We start from the raw sequence: 18,654 nt of genomic DNA, 5'->3' as shown, positions 1-18,654 counted from the left end.
ATTCATTTTTTGAACCTGGCATGCAGACTTATGGACTTCAAGGAAAAGTACAGATTAAACACATATACAACAATATTAATCTTTTGATTATATCATCTAATTATCAAACTTTCTTACTGATGCTGAGTTAATTTTTTTTTTTAATTTCATTTTTTTAATGAGGTCTTCCCAGATTATTAATGAATACAGAAAGAAACCTTGATAATTTTTCATACCTTGACTTTTTAGTTACAGCTTTTAAGATATGCTATATCATGCATCAGAAGCTAAGATCATTGATTTGGGACAATTTCTTTTTTAATGTAAGAATTTAATGCTCTAAATTTTCTTGTAAAAATTCCATTAGGTGCACTTTATACATATTAATTTTTTTTATTTATTTTTATATGTTTTCTAATATCTATTTTGGTTTTCATTTTAACTTATTTGACATTTAGAAATGGGGTGTGTAATTTTCAATTATTTTGAGGTGTTTCAGGTATCTTCATGTTATTTAATTTTAATTGAATTATATTGTGGTCTAAGAAAACATTTTGTAAGATCTTAATTTTTCCATACTGGTTTCCAACCACCACTTTTATTATGGTGAAGGATATGGTCTATCTCAGTGAAGGTCCCATATGAACTTCCAAAGAATGTACTGTCTGTTTAGCTCGGTGTGCTCTAGCAATCAACGTTAATTAATTCAATTGGTTTTCAATGTTGGTCAAGGCCTCAACGTTTTTACTGATCCTTTGTTTATTTTTCCATGCAAGGGATCAGTCAGAGTGGTGGGAGAAGCAATAGGGAAAGAACCAGCCTTAAGAAGGTAAGAGGGCTCTGCAAAGCTTTGGAAGAGAGTAAGCTGAAGGCAGCTTTTCTCTTAGCTGAGGCGGAGGGTGAGAAGTAGGTGCAAGTAAATGTAGGGGAGTTTATCAAAATAGGCCTGTTTACTTACGTTATCCAAAAACCTACCTTTGATTATCTGCCTGAAAGACTGCTCCCTGCAAGGGGGGATGACAGTGTTAATTACCCACAGATTGTGTTGGCGCCAGGCTTTCAGCATTATGTCTATACTGAACAAAAACGAGCAGTGCCAGCTGATTGAGACTGTTCACTCTGTGGGCAGTCCCGTAGAGCTCTGTCACTGCATACCTGTATCTGAGTACTCCTTTGATTTGTAGCTGGCCAGAATCTGTAAGACATACAGCATTTCCCCTTCTAATAATGAGAGAAAAATACCCTTTGAATATTTACACCTTTATTTATTTATTTATTTTTTTGAGACGGAGTTTTGCTCTTGTTACCCAGGCTGGGGTGCAATGGTGTGATCTCAGCTCACTGCAACCTCCGCCTCCTGGGTTCAGGCAATTCTCCTGCCTCAGCCTCCTGAGTAGCTGGGATTACAGGCACGCCCCACCATGCTCAGCTAATTTTTTGTATTTTTAGTAGAGACGAGGTTTCACCATGTTGACCAGGATGATCTCGATCTCTTGACCTCGTGATCCACCCGCCTCAGCCTCCCAAAGTGCTGGGATTACAGGCGTGAGCCTCCACTCCCGGCCCTACACCTTTTATTCTTATGCTGTTTTATGAGCGTTTCCTTTTTTTAAATTTGAAATATCATCTCATGCTGTTGGTAATATTACTTTCTCTGAGTCTGTTTCTCATGAAATTTCAATTTTATTTAGCGATTTCAATTTGCTTTTGATTAGGGTGAGTGTGTTATATCTTTCCACATTTTTTTTTCTTTATCCCAAATTTCTGAATACTTTAAGTAAGATTCTTAAATGCACCCTGTATTTGAGAGGTATTTATTTCATTCAATAAAGTGTTTTCTGTCTTTCATTGAGGTGCCTTGAACATCTACATTTAATGTAATTATACAAATGACAGATTTAAAACTACCATGTTTTAATTGTCTTCTGTTTTTCCTGTTTCTCGTTGCTTTTTCTGTTGTCTGCCTGATTTTAGATGGAGAAAATTTTATAATTCAATTTTATTTTTGTTATTGACTTGTATTTTATTTCTAATTTTTAAGTGATTGTCCTGTATAAGAACACATTACAATGCTTTTGATTTGTCAGTATTATTTGAAATCACATTATATAACTTACTGCTTCTAGCAGAAAACTTTTACAAGTATTTCAATTTCTTTTCTCTAATTTTGTTTCTTTTTGGTGTGTATGTGTGTGTATCATTGCAGTTATCTGCACAGCAAATTAAATCTATCAATATATTAAATGACTAACACATCATGACCAAATGATGTTCATCCTGGAGTTACTATGTTGGTTCAGCATTCAAAAACCAATCAGGTAATTTCTCATTATCAACAGACTAAAAAAAAAATCATATCATTATTTTAATAGACACATAAATGTGTTCAACAAAATACAACATTCAATTATAATAACTCAGCAAGCTAAGAAAGACCTACAACTCAGGTCATACTCAGTGGTAAAAGACTGAATTATTTTTCCCTAAAACTTGGAAAAACTGAAGATACAATTCTATTAGCCTCTCCTATAAAACATAATTCTCCTTATCTTGTAATATCTTCAACTCTTCATTCTACTAAGTTGAATTTCTCTTGACTTCGTTCATTTTTCCCTCTTCTCCCTCATGATTGCATTCCAACAAAATAATTTTTTTCTAAACTTTCACTTTGATTTCCTCTTTGTAGATAGAATAGACATTCTCACATATAATTATTTACCTAAACATTTAAATTTTCATTCCATTATTTGTTGCTGGGTGTCTCAGAGGCATTTTTTTTCATGGCCGGAAACAGTGAAAACAGGCTTCTTACTAGGAAATATAGTCATCTATCAAGTTTTTATTTAGTTGTCACCTTCTAATCAAAAATTTCTGTTGGCCAATATCCTAGGTCTCTATCTTGGGGAAGCATAATAAGATGGTTTAGTGGGAAGAATATTTATTAGAGAAACCGAATTTGTGGAAGGAAGGAGAAGGCAGCAAACACGGCCAGAGAGAGAGGCTGAGCTGCAGTGCTGCCTTGGTTCACTCCACAGGGAGCTCTAAGGCTAAAATTGACAATCAGATTGCACTGCATTAATTGAAAACTTTTAGGCCTTTAGGCTCCTTATATTACCCCATTTATGCAATATTCTCCAAGCCCAAAAACAACTGAGGCAGAAAACAAATTGTCAGGTTCTTGGGATGGGAGATAGGCAGGAGATTGACAAAAACTTTACATTAAATAAGTTTTTAAGGTGATGAAAATCGTTTGTATCTTGACTGTGTGATAGACTATATGTGTTTGTCAAAATCATCAAATTGTGCATCTAAGCAGAATTAATTTAATGGTACCTAAATTATTTCTCAATCCCCCAGACAAAAAAACAAAATTGAATGAGTTTTATTGGCAACATTAAAATTAATAGGCACACATCTGGCACACCTAACAGACTGAATAGAGAAAATTCAGGCATATAGCATTGATGATATAAAAACATACACAACAGGTGTTTTTTAACAGAAGCCACATAAATTTGAAAATTCTTCAAAATTTATTCTTAAAATCATATATATGTTTCTCTGTGTCTGTACATGTGTGTGACTTCATGAAAGTATTAGAAACTACCAAAGACAGTAGCAGGAAAAAGTGAAACCTGAATAAATTAATAATAAACAAAGTAAAAAAATGTTGTCGAGGGGACTCAAGATGGCGCTGTGAGAACAACCCAGGATTGGAGCCCGCGTTGAATCCGCAAACGGTGAGTCAGTGCTGCATTTCCAGACTGATCTTTGTTGCCCACAGAACGGGGAAACTCCCAAGTATAAAAAGACACGGGACGCCAGGCAGTAGGTCTGCCTGGCGAAGCCGGCAGCCGGGGTGGCGGCGGCCGGCCCTACCCAGCAATCCCCACAGGGCGCGCTTGTCCTGGTGCCTTGTTCAACCGGCAACCTGAGACTTGAGAGGGCTGGACTTGAGACTGAACGAAACTTGCACAGTAGCCCAGCCCAGGGGATTGCAGGGAAAGATCGTTTGGGATACCCAGTGGGACGAACAAAACCGCGATTTCAAACTATCCCGGGCAGACGGTCCGAGATGCTCTGTGGGGGAGGGGCGTCCACCACTACGGAGGCAACCTGCCCCAACTGATATACACGCCCACTGCTGAGGCAGCCAGCCGTTGCCGAGGCAACCCGCCCCAACTGAGATACACGCCCACTGCTGACGCAGCCAGCCGTTGCCGAGGCAACCCGTCCCTACTGAGATACACGCCCACTGCTGACGCAGCCAGCCGTTGCCGAGGCAACCTGTCCCTACTGAGATACACGCCCACTGCTGACGCAGCCTGCCGTTGCTGAGGCAACACGCTACAACGAAGAGACTCCGCCGCAGGGCGTGGCGGAGACCACAGCAGAGCCGGCAGGAACAGCGCGAATCACACAACAGCAGGGCAGAGCCTCGGCAGCCAAACAGTGGCTAGTCTGCCTTCGAGCTGGGCAGGACACCTGATCGGACATCCAAAAATAAAGCCCAAACCCCTCAACACAGAGCATTTGAGAAAAAAAAAAGGGTTGTTTAATGAGCTGTGTTGCAGCAGAATCAAACATAGCAGCATAACAGCCCTGAATGAACAACAGAGTGCACAGCTCAGCAATTAAACCCCTATAAAGTACAAACTGTCTCCTCAAGCAGCTCCCTGACCCCTCTATATCCAAAATACTGTCATTAGGCAGGCATCATCCTGGGACAAAGAGAGCAGAAAAAGAAACTGGTAGCATCCCTCGCTGTGCCACGGCTACTAGAGGTGCACCCCAGACAAGCAGGGTCTGGAGCGGACCTCAACAGTCATACAGCGAAGGGGCTAGACTGGTAGAAGGAAAACCAAGCAACAGAAATACTTCATCATCAACATTCTGGGTGTCCACTCAGAGACCCAAACGAAAAGTCAGCAACTACGCAGACGACCAGTGGACAAATCCACAAAGATGGGAAGAAACCAGCGCAAAAAGGAGGAAAACACCCGAAACCATAACACATCGCCTCCTAGAAAGGACCAAAACTCCTCACCGGCAAGGGAACAAAGCTGGACGGAGAATGACTGTGACGAAATGACAGAATTAGACTTCAGAAGGTGGATAATGAGAAACTTTTGTGAGCTAAAAGATCATGTATTAAATCAATGCAAAGAAACTAAGAACCTTGAAAAAAGATTTGAAAAAAGATTCGAGGAAATGATAACAAGAATGGATAACTTAGAGAGGAATATGAATGAATTAAAGGAGCTGAAAAACACAATACGAGAACTTCGCGAAGCAAACGCAAGTTTCAATAGCCGAATTGACCAAGCAGAAGAAAGAATATCTGAAGTCGAAGACCAACTCAATGAAATAAAACGAGAAACCAAGATCAGAGAAAAAAGCGCAAAAAGGAATGAACAAAGTCTCCAAGAAATGTGGGACTATGTGAAAAGACCTAACCTACGTTTGATAGGTGTACCAGAAGGGGACGAAGAGAATGAATCCCAGCTGGAAAATACTCTTCAGGACATCATCAAGGAAAATTTCCCCCACCTAGCAAGACAAGCCAACACTCAATTGCAGGAAATACAGAGAACACCACAAAGATATTCCGCAAGAAGAGCAACCCCAAGGCACATAATCATCAGATTCAACAAGGTTGAAATAAAGGAGAGAATACTAAGGGCAGCCAGAGAGAAAGGTCGGGTCACCCACAAAGGGAAGCCCATCAGACTCACAGCAGATCTCTCGGCAGAAACGCTACAAGCCAGAAGAGAGTGGGGGCCAATATTCAACATTCTTAAAGAAAAGAACTTTCAACCCAGAATTTCATATCCAGCCAAACTGAGCTTCAGAAGTGAAGGAAGAATAAAATCCTTTGCGAACAAGAAAGTACTCAGAGATTTTGTCACCACCAGGCCTGCTTTACAAGAGCTCCTAAAAGAGGCACTACACATAGAAAGGATCAATCAGTACCAGCCATTCCAAAATCACACTGAATGCTAAAGAGCTTCAACATAATGAAGAATCTACAACAACTAACAGGCAAAACAGCCACTTAGCATCAAAATGGCAGTATCAAATTCACACATAACAATATTAACCCTAAATGTAAATGGACTAAATGCACCAATCAAAAGACACAGACTGGCAAATTGGATAAAAATCCAAAACCCATCAGTGTGCTGTATCCAGGAAACCCATCTCACATGCAAGGATACACAAAGGCTCAAAATAAAGGGATGGAGGAAGATTTACCAAGCTAATGGAAAGCAAAAAAAAGCAGGAGTTGCAATTCTCATCTCTGATAAAATAGACTTTAAAGCAACAAAGATCAAAAGAGACAAAGAAGGCCATTACATAATGGTCAAAGGATCGATACAACAAGAAGAGCTAACGATCCTAAACATATATGGACCCAACACAGGAGCACCCAGATACATAAGGCAAGTTCTTAATGACTTACAGAAGGACTTAGACTCCCACACAATAATAGTGGGAGACTTTAACACTCCACTGTCAATACTAGACAGATCAACCAGACAGAAAATCAACAAGGATACCCAGGGCTTGAACTCAGACCTGGAGCAAGCAAACCTGGTGGACATTTACAGAACTCTCCACCCCAAATCCACAGAATACACATTCTTCTCAGCACCACATCTCACCTACTCTAAAATTGACCACATAATTGGAAGTAAAGCACTGCTCAACAAATGCAAAACAACTGAAATAATAACAAACAGCCTCTCAGACCATAGTGCAATCAAGTTAGAACTCAGAATTCAGAAACCGACCCAGAACCGCACAGCTTCATGGAAACTGAACAACTGGCTCTTGAATGTTGACTGGATAAACAACGAAATGAAGGCAGAAATAAAGAAGTTCTTCGAAACCAATGAGAACGAAGACACAACGTGCCAGAACCTCTGGGACACATTTAAAGCAGTCTCTAGAGGAAAGTATATAGCAATAAGTGCCCATATGAGGAGAATGGAGAGATCCAAAATTGACACCCTATCGTCAAAATTGAAAGAGCTAGAGGAGCAAGATCAAAAAAACTCAAAACCCAGCAGAAGACAAGAAATTACTAAGATCAGAGCTGAGCTGAAGGAGATTGAGACACGAAAAACCCTTCAAAAAATCAATAAATCCAAGAGCTGGTTTTTTGAAAAGATCAACAAAATAGACAGACCACTAGCCAGACTGATTAAAAATGAAAGAGAGAACAACCAAATAGATGCAATAAAAAATGATAAAGGGGAAATCACCACAGATTCCACAGAAATTCAAACCATCATCAGAGAATATTACAAACAACTCTATGCACATAAACTAGTAAACCTGGAAGAAATGGATAAATTCCTGGACTCCTGTGTCCTCCCAAGCCTAAACCAGGAGGAAGCTGAAACTATGAATAGACCAATAACAAGGTCTGAAGTTGAGGCAGCAATTAAGAGCCTATCTCACAAAAAAAGCCCAGGTCCAGATGGGTTCACAGCCGAATTCTACCAGACACACAAGGAGGAGCTGGTACCATTCCTTCTAAAACTATTTCAAACAATCCAAAAAGAGGGAATACTTCCCAAATCATTTCATGAGACCAACATCATCCTGATACCAAAACCCGGCAGAGACCCAACGAGAAAAGAAAACTTCAGGCCAATATCCATGATGAACATAGATGCAAAAATCTTCAATAAAATATTGGCAAGTCGATTGCAACAGCAAATCAAAAAACTTATTCATCATGATCAAGTAGGATTCATCCCAGGGATGCAAGGCTGGGTCAACATACGCAAGTCTATCAACGTAATTCACCACATAAACAGAACCAAAAACAAAAACCACATGATTATCTCAATTGACGCAGAGAAGGCATTTGACAAAATTCAACAGCCCTTTATGCTAAAAACCCTCAATAAACTCGGTATCCATGGAACGTATCTCAAAGTAATAAAAGCTATTTATGACAAACCAACAGCCAATATCATACTGAATGGGCAAAAACTGGAAGCATTCCCTTTGAAATCTGGTACTAGACAAGGATGCCCTCTCTCACCACTCCTATTCAATATAGTACTGGAAGTTCTAGCCAGAGCAATCGGGCAAGAAAAAGAAATAAAGGGTATTCAAATAGGAAAGGTGGAAGCCAAATTGTCTCTATTTGCAGACGACATGATAGTATACCTAGAAGACCCCATCGCCTCAGCCCAAAAACTCCTGAAACTGATAAACAACTTCAGCAAAGTCTCAGGATATAAAATCAATGTGCAAAAATCACAAGCATTCGTCTACACCAATAACAGACTTAAAGAAAGCCAAATCAAGAGCGAACTGCCATTCGCAATTGCTACAAAAAGAATAAAATACCTTGGAATACAACTCACAAGGAACGTAAGGGACCTCTTCAAGGAGAACTACAAACCACTGCTCAACGAAATCAGAGAGGACACAAACAGATGGAGAAACATTCCATGTTCATGGTTAGGAAGAATTAATATCGTGAAAATGGCTATACTGCCCAAAGTAATTTACAGAATCAACGCTATCCCCATCAAGCTACCATTGACTTTCTTCACAGAACTGGAAAAAACCACCATGAACTTCATATGGAACCAAAAGAGAGCCCGCATAGCCAAGTCAATTCTAAGCAAAAAGAACACAGCGGGGGGCATCACATTACCGGATTTCAAACTATACCACAAAGCTACAGTAATCAAAACAGCATGGTACTGGTACCAAAACAGAGATATAGACCAATGGAACAAAACAGAGGCACCGGAGGCAACACAACATACATACAACTATACAATCTTTGATAAACCTGACAAAAACAAGCAATGGGGCAAGGATTCCATGTTTAACAAATGGTGTTGGGAAAACTGGCTAGCCATGTGCAGAAAGCAGAAACTGGACCCCTTCCTGACACCTTACACTAAAATTAACTCCAGATGGATTAAAGACTTAAACATAAGACCTGGCACCATAAAAACCCTAGAAGGAAATCTAGGCAAAACTATCCAGGACATAGGAGTAGGCAAGGACTTCATGAACAAAACACCAAGAGCATTGGCAACAAAAGCCAAAATAGACAAATGGGACCTAATGAAACTCCACAGCTTCTGCACGGCAAAAGAAACAGTCACTAGAGTGGATCGGCAACCAACAGAATGGGAAAAAATTTTCGCAGTCTACCCATCTGACAAAGGGCTGATATCCAGAATTTACAAACAACTCAAGCAGATTTACAGGAAAAAAACAAACAAGCCCATTCAAAAGTGGGCAAAGGATATGAACAGATACTTTACGAAAGAAGACATATATGAGGCCAACAATCATATGAAAAAATGCTCATCGTCACTGGTCATCAGAGAGATGCAAATCAAAACCACATTGAGATACCATCTCACGCCAGTTAGAATGGCGATCATTAAAAAATCTGGAGACAACAGATGCTGGAGAGGATGTGGAGAAAAAGGAACACTTTTACACTGTTGGTGGGAGTGTAAATTAGTTCAACCATTGTGGAAGACAGTGTGGCGATTCCTCAAGGCCTTAGAAATAGAAATTCCATTTGACCCAGCAATCCCATTACTGGGTATATATCCAAAAGACTATAAATCGTTCTACTATAAGGACACATGTACACGAATGTTCATTGCAGCACTGTTTACAATAGCAAAGACCTGGAATCAACCCAAATGCCCATTGATAATAGACTGGATTGGAAAAATGTGGCACATATACACCATGGAATATTATGCAGCAATCAGAAATGATGAGTTTGTGTCGTTTGTAGGGACATGGATGAATCTGGAGAACATCATCCTCAGCAAACTGACACAAGAACAGAAAATGAAACACCGCATATTCTCACTCATAGGTGGGTGATGAAAAATGAGAACACATGGACACAGAAAGGGGAGTACTAAACACTGGGGTCTATTGGGGGGAAAAGGGGAGGGCCAGTAGGAGGGGGAGGTGGGGAGGGATAGCCTGGGGAGAAATGCCAAATGTGGGTGAAGGGGAGAAGAAAAGCAAAGCACACTCCCATGTGTGTACCTACGCAACTGTCTTGCATGCTCTGCTCATGTACCCCAAAACCTATAATCCAATAAAAAATTAAAAAAAAAAAAAAAAATGTTGTCAAAAACTACTTTCACTAAAGACTTTACTGATGATTTACTTTTAAAGAAGAGGTATCTTCTACGATCCTGTTTCTTAAACTTTAGTATATATTTGCACCGTTGGATAACCTGGAAAATGTAGATTTTTCATAACTACTTGTTGAATATGGTTGAGGCATCTGTGCTTTAAAGCACTCAGATAATTTCAGTATTACTTGTGCTTGAATTTTCTTTCAGTAGCAAAACCATAGCCTACTTAAACTGCTTTATATATAGAAAATGATAATGTTTGTAAGAATTTTAAAAACTATCATAACAAAGTGAAACTAAAATCTTAGAAAATTAACTTAATCAGTAAGTCACAAAAAAGAACATACATGTAGACACATACACACACACATACACACAAGTACATATGAGAATTTTTAAAATCAAATTTCCAAAACTGTTATAAAAAGTAGCAGCAAAAATGTAAAGCCTGCTTGAAGAAAACCAGCAAAGCTTATAGTAAACTGTCAAAAATAGAAAGTATGAAAAGATTCCTTTTTTATTTATGGTTGGAAAAGTCAATCTTGTTAAGTAGTATCTATAGTGTTACAAAATGATACAAAGTCCTCTGGAAGGAAGCCTGAAAACTAAGGATATTGAAAGACTTAAAAAAAAAAAAAAAGAAAAAAGGAAAACGAAAACCTGTACAGCTTCAATGGAAGAGAACATTTTCAGCATTGCAGAAGTGACAAAAAATTGAAGGCAGATCAATGTACTGAGAAGATAGTCCAGAACCAAAATTATAGAGGTAAAAAATTAGAAAGCGTCTTTTTAAGTTAATGGTAAAAAACATTTAGTTCAACAGGTTATTGTATAACAAATGACTACCTACATTTAAAAAACAATGTCTGGCTGGGTGTGGTGGCTCACACCTGTAGTCCCAGCAAGTTGGGAGTCCAAGGCAGGTGATTGGCTTGAGCTCAGGAGTTTGAGACCAGCCTGGTGAATAAGATAAAAAGTACAAACACTACAGTAAAATTGAGCTGGGTGTGGTGTCGTAGGCCGGTATTCTCAGTTACTCAGAAGGATGAGGTAAGAAGATTGCTGCTGCACCCCAACCTGAACGACAAAAATTCTGTCTTAAAAACAAAGCAAAACAAACAAACAGAAACCTCACACCAGTTCTTTGCTGGTTGCTATTTCTATTACCATCTGAGGCACTGTATTAGAGGAATTTCCCGGGTTAACTAGGGGCTGTTTCAAGCGCAGGACTTTTCCTGCCTCTGGCCAGCTAGGGGCTTTGTTTCCAGTTTTCCCTCCTCTGGCTCTTAGGACCTTTGTGCCCCGTCAGGGACTTTTCCTGCCGCAGGCCCTTGGAGGTGGAAGCTCAGTGAGTCAGGGTTTTAAATCAGTAGCCAATCAGGTAAGGGATTCAAAGTTCAACTAATCCAGAGAACGGTTGAACAAAACCCTCTCCTTGGACGAGAACAAGAATGGGGAGGGAATAATTAAGGGGTATAGTCTCCAGCTGCCCAAGCTTGCAGCAGCGCCCCCTCCAGGTCCCCTTCCACAGCACGGAAGCTGTCCTTTCGCTCTAATAAACTGAGCTACCACACTCTGTTTCGGTTCATGAGTTCTATCTGAGCTGTAGCACTCACGTGACACCAAAACCCCCTTCTGCATTCTTCCTGCTAGGAGAGGCCAAGAACCTGCCGTTAATCGGTTACATATCTGCTTCAGTGATTTTCTCTCTAACTAGAATGTCCAATGTGACTGAGCCTACTTTATGAATTACTCTAAAATAAACTACGAATCGTTTACAAACTAAATATACATTTATGATAAAACCACAAATATCCTGAGAAGATTTGCTAGAGCAAATTCTCTGGTTTATCTTATCTTTGAAAATGGAAGAGTGAATTAGAAGAAATTTTAACATAGGGAACTTACCAGAGAGAATTACTAAAAGTTCAGACACTGTAGAAAGCAGTTTGGAGATTTCTCAAAGAATGTGTGAGAACTGGTATTCATCCCAGCAATTTCATTATTGGATATACACCCAAAAGAATATAAATTATTTTACCATGGTAACATATGCACACACATGTTCACTGCAGTACTATTCACAACAGCAAATACATGGAATCAACCTAGATGCCTATTGATGGTGGTCTGGATAAAGTAAATGTGGTATATATATACCATGGAATACTATGTAGCCATAAAAGAATGAAATCATGTCCTTTGCTGCCTCCTGGATAGTTCTGGAGGCCATTGTCCCAAGTGAATTAATACAGGAACAGAAAAGCTAATACTGCATGTTCTCACTTATAAGTGGAAGCTAAACACTGAGTAAACAAGGATGCAAAGGAGGAAACAAAACACACTGGGGCCTATTTGAGGGTAGACGGGGAGGACCAAAGATCTACTATGCTCATTACCTGGGTAATGAAATAATCTGTACACTAATTTACTAAGACATGCAATTTACCCACGTAACAAGCCTGTACAAGCACCCTCGAACCTACAATAAAAGTTAAAAAGAAAAAAAGTCTATAATCTTAAAGCAAAGTAATAGGGATAATAGCAGAAACTTAAGCGGACAATATCAAGTCTTGCTTATTTTGAAATCCTTACTCTGTTAGCGTCAATGTATAGCTTGTAACTCTAAGATACATAGAATTGGCATGTTTGTGCTTCAGTAAACAGACTATATTTTTACATCTGAGGTTCCCTGAGGTTACAGTTAGTTGTGATTTGTGATTGGTGTAGGGTGATGATGTTACTTATTCACTAAGTGTTTTTTACATCAAATGTATTTCTAGAGATCTAATGTAGAGCATAAGGACTACAGTTAGAAATATTGTATCATATACTGGAAATCTGCAAATAATAATCTTAGGTATTTTCATTGTACACACACACACATACACACACACACAGAGTAATTGTGTGAGGGGACAGATATGTTAATTTTCTTGACTGTACTAATCAAAATCACTTCACTATGCCTATGTAACTCAAACATTATGTTGGACACCTTAAATTTATATAATTAGGGAAGTGGTTTTACAGTCATATAATCTTGGTTGTTCATGTTTTGATTGATTAATAGGATCATATTTTTATTATTACATATTCATCAATAAAACAATAGGAGTATTCTGATCATTAAAACTTTGTCTAGCTGCAAGTTTGCTGATGTTTAAAAATATTTTCTGTATTGCCTAATTTGTAATGTTCCAAACATAAAACTTATATTTAAAAACAGGATTTCTGATTGCATTACATTTGTAATCAGAAAAGAAAATGAAGCAATGATTTCCTCCTGTTTATTATGAGCCATTAAGATTATCAAACCAATCTTCAAATTGTTATATACTGCTTCTTAACAAATTATCCCTAAATCTAGCATCTTAAAACAATATACATTCACATAGTCTCACATAGTTCCAGGAGGTGTGTGTCTGGCTGAGCGTCTTGAGAGTGAAGTTAGTATGTCGATGTCATCTGAAGGCTTACCTAGGACTAATGGGTCTGCTTCTAAATGTGCTCCCTCAAATGCTTGGTAAGTTAGTACTGGTTGCTGGAAACTCTACCATTGCTTTTATCTTAGTTACAAACCTCATATCACAAAATCAATAATCACTCTTGTGGGTAAGTAGTAAGCTGAAAGAATACCATTGCTTCTCTTTCAGGCCTCTCTGCCAGTAAGTCTTGCTATCAAAGTGCACTTTATATCTTCTTTCTCATGATACTTAATTTAAATGCCATCAGGACCTCTAGGGACATTTTGAAAACATAGATCTTTTTAAAGGCTATTATGTGACATGCGGCCATATCACATCAAATTATTAGATTGTTTGTATTCTTCTAACAGTTAAAATAAGCCATCCAGCTAATGGTATGTTCAAACCTAAGTATTAAATAAAAATGACAAATTGTGTGGATGACAACACTCTCTTCAAATTAAATACACTAACTAGATAGAGATATTCCTCCATACCAGAAAAACAATTCTTTGGGCATCTATGACCTCAAGCCTTGACAGATCTTTTTGCTGTCTAGATATAGATTTTGAATCATATTTTAAGATTTTTCCTTTATGTTCAGTTTCTATCCTTATCCAAGTACACATCCTCTGATCTTAAAACTAGCTACATATAAATTTTTGTTTTCAAGAGAGAATTTTAACATAATTTTTATAATATCAATATTACTTAATGTTAACCGTCTGAATTGCAGGTTTAAGAATATTTTTAATGGCATCCCTTAGTTTTTTCCTACATTCATTCTTGTCCATCTTTCAAAACTAAGCACACTTTCTAATTCATCCTAATTTTATCACAATCCTCTTCTAAAAGTCAGACGCAGATATTTCATCACAAGTTACAAATCTCTCTGCTCTTCCTAACTCTTTGACCTTTGCAAATCTGTTACAGAATCTCTTTTGTCAAAAGGGGAAAAACAATCAATCTAGTTTTATCTTCCTTCAAAACATCATTTTTTCTCTTTCTTATTATAGCTAAATATCTCAGAATGATAAATTCCAGATGCTATTCCCAATTATTTTCTTTTAATCCTTCCATATTATGGTTTCAAAGCCAGTAAACTAAATGCTTAAAGCAAAAAATAATCTTTTAATTTTCAAATTCACTGGCATCATTCAAATTTTAATTGCGTTATTAATAGAGCTTCATTTGATTCAAGATCTCTTTTGTCCTTCACTTTCATGCTTGGCTTCTGTTCTATGGTCTTTTACTGGTTCTTTGCCTGCCACACCAAAAAAACTTTCAAAGCAGAATTCAGTTTTCAAAGTTCTCCCTCAGACACTGTTATTTCAAAATATCATTCAATTTATTTTACCAATCAATCATCAAATTTCTATGCCTCAAGCATTGCCTATATCATCCAAAGGTCAAATGTTGAGATATTTTAAATGTTATGTATCTTTCTACTGTATAAATAATTTATTTTCATTTAACTGTAAATATTTTCATTACTGAACTAAAATGATCAGTTATATGTGATAATATTATCTTCCCAGCCCAATGTTGATATAAACCTCCTAATTTCAAACAAGGTGCTAGTCACATTCAAGCAGCCCAATGATTCTCTGTTTTAATTCATATATTTTATTCTTATTTATATTTGCCTATAGAAGTATACATATATATGTATATATATGAGCAGCAGGCAAATATATATATTCACACACATATATATAAATAAATATGTGTGTGTGTGTGAATATATACACACACATATACATACACACATACACACGTATATACATAAATATATATAAATAAATATATGTATTTATATATTTGCCTGCTGCTCACACCTCAAAGGAGCATAAAGGTGGCTCACACCTGTAATCCTAGCACTTTGGAAGGCTGAGGTGGGCAGATTGCCTGAGCTCAGGAGTTTGAGACCAGCCTAGGCAATATGGTGAAACCCCATCTCTACTAAAATACAAAAAATTTGCCAAGCATAGCAGCAAGAGCCTGTAGTTTCAGGTACTTGGGAAGCTGAGGCAGAAGAATTGCTTGAACCTGGAAGGCGGAGGTTGCAGTGAGCTGAGATTCTGCCACTGCACTCTAGTCTTGGCAACAGAGCAAGACTCTATCTCCAAAAAAAAAAAAAAAATTACCCAGAAAGAGTCATTCATATTGGTGAAAGAATTAATTCATGAAAAGAATCTAAACACCCTTAATATTTATGCTCTTATACACCAGTTCTTTACAATATTTGAAGAAAAAACTAATAGAAATGAAGTAGAAAATAAACAAATCAACAGTCTTAGTGATCTGTTTGTAACTGATTTTAAAATGTGGTAAAAACAAAATTGGTAAAATGTAGACATTTTTAATAACACTATCAAGTAAATATACTCATTTGCCATTTCTGTAATATTTAACCCAACAATACCAGAATGTATATTGCAGTCAAATGCAAAGGGCGCATTAATTAAAGAAGCCACATTTTGTATCACAAAATATTTACAAATAATTTTAAAATTAGTTAAATCATAAAGTGTATTTCCTCCTAACAGAATGAAATTAAATTAAAAGTCCTAATATAAATATATTTTAACAATCTCCAAATATTTGAAAACCAACTAATATACTTCTAAATAATATGCATATTAAAAAGCAGTTCAAAAGGCCACTTAAAATATTTTTATGTAAGTGAAAATAAAACCTACAATATTATAATATGTGGGATATAGCTAATGCAATACTTAAAAGAAAATTTAGGGCACTTACATTAGATAGGCACTTCTATTAGACAAGAAAGTTTTCAAGTAAATTATGTCAGCGTCCACCTTAAGTAGAAAAAGAGAAAATAAAAAATCAGAGTAGTCTAAAAGAAGTAAAGATCAGAGAAAAAGTGAAACACATAGAGAAACAAACCAAAAACATAGAAAAATATCAATACAATATGCTTCTCTGAAATGATGAATAAAATTGATAAACATCTAGTCAGAAAAATCAAGAGGAAAAGTGTGGAGGCACAAATTATCAATCAGGAATGAAAGAGGTTATATCACCGTAAATTGCATGTATATTAAAAGGATAGTAACTGGTTACTATGAAAAACTTTAGGACAATCCTTTCAACAACTTAGATGATATAAACAAATTTATTAAAAGCCATACATTTTTAAAGATGACCTTAGTCTGTTCTGTGTTGCTTTAACAAAACACCTTAGGTCGAGCAATTTATAAATGAAAGGAATTTATTTACTTCCCACAGTTCTAGAGACTGGAAAGTCCAGCATCCAGGCCCTAGCTGATTCAGTGTGTGATGAAGGCTTACTCTGTGCTTCCAGTGTGGCCCCTTGTTTCTGTGTCCTCATATGACAGAAGGTGGACAGGAAAAAGGGCCAGGGAGCTCTCTGAAGTGACTTTTATAAGGACATGAATCCCCTTTATGAGGACTGGGTCTTTATGACTTAATCAACTTCTAGAGGCCACACCTCTTAATACTATTGATACTGGAGGGGGCAGGGAAGTACTGGGTAGAGAAAGGTGGGTCCTTGATTAGAACGCCACCCTTGGGCTTGTGCCCACAGACCTAGGTGAGGACAGGCACTCTTGCCTTCCTTCCCAAATGTTGCGTTTTTCAAGACCACCCTGGCCTGCTGTGCCCCATTCTGTGCCTATAAAACCCCCAAGACCCTAATGGGCGGGAGCAACGAGCATTCGGATCTTCAGAGGAGCACATTAATTGAAGAGCACACCACAGGCCATTGACCAGTGGGACAACATAGAGTTTGGCCAGGGTGGTCAGAGAAGAGTGGGGCCACTGTGGCCCAGCTCCAGGGGAAAACCTTCCCACTCCATCTTCCTTCTGGCTCCTTCATCTGCTGAGAGCTACTTCTGTTACCCTGGAGTACCCAGCTTGTAGGGTCTTGGCCTCTCTAGCCCTGAAGAATGGGGAAAGGGGCCCCAGAGTCATCATGAGTTTACCCTCAGAATAAAATCTTGGACCTAAAGAGTTTTGTGGAAGAGCGATTTATTAGACAGAGAGAGAGAGAGAGAGAGAGAGAGAGAGAGAGAGAGAGAGAGAGAGAGAGAGAGAGAGAGACAGAGAGACAGAGAGAGACAGAGAGAAGACAGCTCCCATGCTGTTGCAGGAGGCAAACCCAGAGCTGGAAATCATTTCAGGTAGCTGCAGCTGAAGTGTTAACCCTTGAGTTATTCCCTCCACATTCATGTTCTTGCCCAATGAAAGGAGTTCTTTCAAACTTCCTCTGGATTGATTGATCTTCAACTCTGTTACCAGATTGGCTACTTGTTTTACAACTCTAAGTTACAGAACCCCCTCCTACCAGAGCTTTCAGCAGGAATTTGGGACAAAAGGACCCCACCTGGCTTTATCGCTGGCAGGAAGATCTGACAAAGAATTTTACCAGGCCCATGAGGAGGGAGTCCTCAAAGAGTCCCAGCTGCCTGAGGCTGGGGGCCAGGAAATTCCTGCATTTGAAACTCCTCCCCTAGCAGACCTGGGAAGTTTCTTTAACACAGTCCCTTACTTCCACTCAATAAAGGCTTGCACTAATTCTCCAAGCCCAGGTGTGATCTGATTCTTCCGGTACACCAAGGCAAGAAACGCTGGGATACAGAAAGCCCCCATCATTGTGATAAGGCAGAGGGTCTAATTAAGCTGACTAGCACGAAGTGCCTATGGACAGATAACATAAAAGTGCATCCTGTAACACACACCCACAAACATTCACCTCTAGGTGCTGCCATGGGGTCAGAACCCCACAGCCTTTATATTCCTCTAGAGGCTTGAGCAGTGGGGCACTGAAGAAGCAAGGCACTCCCCCTTTCACATGCCCGGCAAGGGGGACAAGGGACCCTTTCCCATTTCACTATCACATTGGCAATTAAACTTCAGCGTATGAATTCTGGGGGACACATTCAGATCATAGAATTCCCAGACTTCAAAATTTATGTTTTTCCCACATGCAAAATACAGATATTTCATCCCAATCACTTCAAAACTCTTAATTCATTTCAGCACCAACTCTAAAGTCTGAAGTCCAC

At 38.4% G+C, this 18,654-nt stretch overlaps 1 long non-coding RNA gene across 4 annotated transcripts in view; it reads right to left on the bottom strand.

Annotated features, from left to right (window-relative positions):
- Positions 1 to 16,984, bottom strand: part of LOC118152332 (uncharacterized) — a 67,139-nt gene extending 50,155 nt beyond the window's left edge. For 3 of the 4 annotated variants that reach the window (XR_013533487.1, XR_004741009.3, XR_013533488.1), the window contains exons 1-2: positions 16,919 to 16,984; positions 16,367 to 16,425 (exon numbers count right to left, since the gene is read on the bottom strand). This is a non-coding gene — a long non-coding RNA (uncharacterized LOC118152332). Of the gene's footprint in view, positions 1 to 954; positions 2,421 to 16,366; positions 16,426 to 16,918 lie in introns of those variants that run through there. The other variant, XR_013533489.1, reaches the window with a different exon arrangement.
- Positions 16,985 to 18,654: the final 1,670 nt, after the last annotated feature.

The sequence above is a fragment of the Callithrix jacchus genome, chromosome 3 (genome assembly GCF_049354715.1).
Source record: "Callithrix jacchus isolate 240 chromosome 3, calJac240_pri, whole genome shotgun sequence".
Classification (NCBI taxonomy): Eukaryota; Metazoa; Chordata; class Mammalia; order Primates; family Cebidae; genus Callithrix; species Callithrix jacchus.
The sequence above is the reverse complement of the archived record's forward strand: the minus strand, read 5'-3'. Positions and strand labels throughout refer to the sequence as shown.